General features: G+C 39.1%; 1 pseudogene; it reads left to right on the top strand.

The window, feature by feature from the left end:
* The first annotated feature begins 1274 nt into the window (after positions 1-1274).
* Positions 1275-2963, top strand: LOC122467551 (annotated as a pseudogene).
* Positions 2964-4998: the final 2035 nt, after the last annotated feature.

Raw genomic sequence — 4998 nt, 5'->3', positions numbered from 1 at the left:
TTGTTACTGTCTATCTTTTTGATTATAACCATCATAGTGGGTACAAATTAGTGTCTCATGTGGTTTTAAGTTGCATTTTCCTAATAATTGCCGATGTTGAACATGTCTTTCCGTGTTTATTGCCCATTTCTATGTTTTCTTTGGAGGGATGTCTACTCAGCTTCTTTTCTCATTTTTAAATTGAATTGTCCTTTTATTATCAAGTTGTAAGGAATATTTACATATTATAGATGTATAAAAGTCCATTATCAGATATGTGATTTTCAAATATTTTCTCTGATTCTCTGGGTTGTCTTTTAACTTTCCTATTGGCATCAATTGTAGCATAAAGGCTTTAATTTTCATGTCATTGAATTTATCTTTTTTGCTGAAGAGCACTTTTTTGGGTGTTATATCTAAGAAACCACTGTCTAAACCAAGGCACACAGATTTACAACTATGTTTTCTTCTAAGCCTTTTATACTTTTGCTCTTATGCTTATGTCTGTAACATATTTTGTGTTGATTTTTGTGAAAAATGTGAGGTGGATGGTCCATCCAAATTTATTCTTTTGCATGCAGATATTCATTGTCTGAGGGCCATCTGTTGAAAATTATTCTTTACCCACTGAATAGTCTTGACACCCTTGTTAGAAATAAACTGACTATAAATGTATGGGTTCTTTCTCTTTTTTTTTAAATGTTTATTTATTTATTTTGGGAGAGAGCAGGGGAAGGGCATAGAGAGAGGGAGAGAGAGAATCCCAAGCAGGCTCTGCACCCTCAGTGCAGAGCCTAATGCAGAGCTCAGACTCATGAACCATGAGATCATGACCTGAGCCAAAATCAAGTGTCAGACGTTTAACCAACTGAGCCACCCAGGTGCCCCTGTATGGGTTATTTCTCAACTGTCAATTCTATTCAGTTGATCTATAAATTTATCGTTATGCCAGGATTTCACAGTCTGGATTACTATATCTTTGTAGTAAGATTTGAATTTGAGATTTGGTCTTATTTTTGAAGGTTATTTTGGCATCCTAGATTTCCATACAGATTTTTGAATTAACTTGTCAATTTCTGCTAAAAGTCGTGAGGCCTTCCTGTGATTCACTGTGGCCCTTCCTCCCGCAATGGTCACCTCTGCCTGCTCAGGCTGCCTCTGTTGCTTGGACTGCTCTGGAGAAAACATGGTGTCTGCCCTCAATTTGTGAACAGTGCTAGCCCTCAGCTCAAAGGCAAATAATTGAACTTTGTGAATTGATCAACAAGAATAAGGAACTTTTTGCAAGTAACTTATCATATCTGGGCACTATGTTTGGAGCTTCTGGTGTACTGGAACACTTCTTGGGTGTCCTTGCTGTTTTGTTTGCAAGGTTTTCTATGCCCAGCATTCCTGGTTCCCAAATATGATTATTCCAGGTATAGCTTTTCATTAGTACTTATAATGGGGAGCATATTCAATATGCAACAAATAACTTTGCTGGGCTTTGCCATCAGTTAACAAATGCACTTGTGGAAAGCAAACAGCCCCTGGGAGGAATTGGCATCCTTAATGTAGCAATAGACAAGCTTCAGATGAATGCAAACTAACTGACTCCCATACCTGCTAATCTTTGCCAGCTTTGCTTGCAGGCAAAATGCTTTAAGTGTGCCCTTCCATATCTTGACATAGATATGATAGGTAGCTGTAAAGAGAATAGAGCTCTATTCATCTTGGGTTTTGTTTTCGGTGTTTTATGATGCTTTGACAATTTGGAGGCCCTGTGGGCCTGGGGAGGGGTTAGCTAATTCCTAGAGACAGCTAACAACTTGCCTGTGAGCATGCATTTGACATGCAAATTAATCAGTCCCTTCAGATACTCCTCTGCCTGTCTCACTGTCAGACTCCTGCCATTGGGAACACATCCCCCTCCCCCCCGCCCTTAATCACCCCAGATCCAGGTATGGGACAACTACGGACCACCACTATAACCCAGAGCCTACCAAAATTATTCAAACATCCATTCCTAAACTTGCTTAGTTTGCCTGCTTTACCTTGCAAGTTTCTTCCCTCAAAAACCAGAATAAAGTCTTTGAGCCACACTTTGCCCTGGTTCCTTCTGCCCCCTGATTGACCGTAGTGCTTCCTCATGTGGTCCTGTGTGGAGTGCTGTGCCCTCTCCTCTTGGGAAGTATAAACGACAATATTTTCAATGGCAATTATCCCCTGATCTATTGGCCTCTCTATATCTGAAAATCCTAGGTACATTTTAGAACAGGAGCCTATGATGCAAAGCACTTTTTATGATACTGTTATATGGAAGAATTATCTGGGCCAGGCTGACGAGCACTTTACTTTTCTGAACAGGTTAACCCAGGCCTGCTGTGGTGATCAGTCATATCATGTGGGAGTCATGTATAAGTGCATTCTAGCTACTCTGATGCTACTTAGCAAAGTACAGTAGCTACCAAAAACATAATGTCTCAGATTATGAGTAGATTCATTAAGTCCCTTAGCAGTGTTTACCATGAGTTACCACAAATTTATCCAACCAACAATCTTTCAAGACTTTCAAACCTGGTAAATTAATTACAGTGAAATTTTTGCTTAGGATAACATCATGCAACTAGAGAAGCAAAACTTGTTATCTCTTTAAAAGAATCCTGAAAGGCTTGCAAAGACTTTTTAAACATTATCGTCATGAAATTTGGCAAGGTGTGCGCAATTACCTGGACCTCAGGAGACAGAAAAACACATACTACACATGACAGAAGATGGTGAGATTTTTGCAAGCATGTTATGATCAGTTTTTCTAATGACTACCCCAGAATCTAATATACAATCCAGCCATGCTTCATAACATTGATCCAGAAATGTTGAAATAAAGAGAGCTTGATGAGTGACCGAAAGCCATGGATTAAGAGGCTGTGGTGAATCCCCAATCTGCACAGAAGAGAATGGAATCACAAGGTGAATCAGTAAACAAACCATATAGTTGCTCTTGAAACTAACATGCATCCTGAGGTAAATAAAGGTGAAACCAACCATCGCCTTGGCCAGAGGCAAATGTTACAAGGGTGGCAAGAGAGGACCAAGACTGTCTCACCTGGATATTAGAGAATTAAAAATTTTTTTTGACAAATCCTGGCGATATCTCCTAGCTGCAGTACCTTTAACTGCTTGCCCCGTTGCTGAACACAGGCCTCTGCTTGACACAGGCTCCTGCTGGACATGAGAGACTCCATGTTCCTCTCTACAAATATAGCACAAGTTTATTCCTTTGCAGTTCTGGAAGTCAGAAATCCAAACTAAGTTTCACTTAGCTGGAGTGAAGGTATCCACAAGGCTGGTTCCTTCTGGAAGCATTAAGGGGAGAGTCTGTGTCCTTGCCTTTTCCATGTCTCGTGGTTGCCTCTATTCCTTGGCTTGTGGCTCCTTCCCAAACTGCCAAAGTTCTCGACTCCTATCTCTGCTTCAGCAGTTTCATTGTCTTTTGACTCTGACTCCTCCTGTGTCCTTCTGATAAGGACCATTGTGATTTTACTGTATCTATGTGGATAATCCAGTGTGATCTCTCCCTGTCAAAATCCTTAGTTAAACCCCATCTGCAAAATCTTTTTCACCATACAAGGGGATATTCACAGGTTCCAGAGATTAGAATGTGGATGGGTTTGGGGCAGTGCGTTACCGCTGCTTAGAGTACTGCCATCTTAACAATACGACGTCTTCTGACTCAAGACCATGGGATGTGTTTTCATTTGTTTAGATCTTCTTTAATTTCTTTCAACGGTGCTTTGTCGTTTTCAGTGTATAAAATTTTCACTTTTTCTGTTAAATTGATACTTAAGTATTTTATTCTTACTGATCTATTATCAATGGAGTTGCTTAACTTCATTTTACAAATGATTAATCTAGTATCCAGAAGCGCAATTGATGTTTATATATTAATATCGTACACTACAATCTTATCGACTCATGTATTAGTTCTAATAGCTTTATAGTGGATTATGTAGGATAGTCCATATTCAAGACCATGCCATCTGAAATAGAGATTATTTAATTTCTTCTTTTCCAATCTGGATGACTTTTATTTCATTTTCTTGCCTACTTGCCCTGGGTAGAAGTTTCAGTAAAGTATTGAATAGAAATGGTGGGATCAGATATCCTTGTTTCCATTACATATTTATTATAAATGAAATCTCATATTTAATTTAGAAAAATCAGAATTTACAGGTAGGTAAAATATCGGAAAATAAAATCATCTGTACTTCTGCATTTGGATGGAGTAATTTGTAACAGATCAAGCTACTACTAAGAACAGGTAGGGGGGAGAAAAGCCAAATAAAATGTAAAAGATAATTTAAAAAAATTTTAATGTTTATTTATTTTTGAGAAAGAGACAGAGCACAAGCAGGGTAGGGGCAGAGAGAGGGGAAGTCACAGAATCCAAAGCAGGCTCCAGGCTCTGAGCTGGCAGCACAGAGCCGGATGCGGGGCTCGAACCCATAAACCACAAACTGTGAGATCACGACATGAGCCAAAGTCCGACGCTTAAGTGACTAAGTCACCCAAGCATCCCTGTAAAAGGTAATTTTTAATCGCATTAGAAAGCTATGGAAGCAACATGTACTAGAGGAACTCTGGCTGAGGACAGAATTTTGGAAAGGTGAGCTGATCATCTGCAAGTACATTTTTTAGAGGGCATCTGCAATTTTGGATGCAACCTCTCATCTGAGAATATGAGCTTGGCCTGTGTCGAAAGCTTTAGAGGCTAAGGGCCAAGATAAGAAATGAACCAGACACAGACTGAGTCCTAATAAAACTGAAACCCAAGCTTTACTCAGCTTAGTTTTAAGGTGAGCAGCCCTCCTCTCTGTTTGCATGTTAAAATTTACAAGGTTTTGGTTATAAAAATATTGCTATGTTTGCCAATATAAAGGATTATATAATTGAACACAAGAGAGAGAATAAAACTACAATAAACACACACCTCTACAAACTCAAGTGTTAAAAATCAGACAAGGGCAAAATAACCTTTAC

Source organism: Prionailurus bengalensis, chromosome B1 (genome assembly GCF_016509475.1).
Source record: "Prionailurus bengalensis isolate Pbe53 chromosome B1, Fcat_Pben_1.1_paternal_pri, whole genome shotgun sequence".
Taxonomy (NCBI): Eukaryota; Metazoa; Chordata; class Mammalia; order Carnivora; family Felidae; genus Prionailurus; species Prionailurus bengalensis.
The sequence above is the reverse complement of the archived record's forward strand: the minus strand, read 5'-3'. Positions and strand labels throughout refer to the sequence as shown.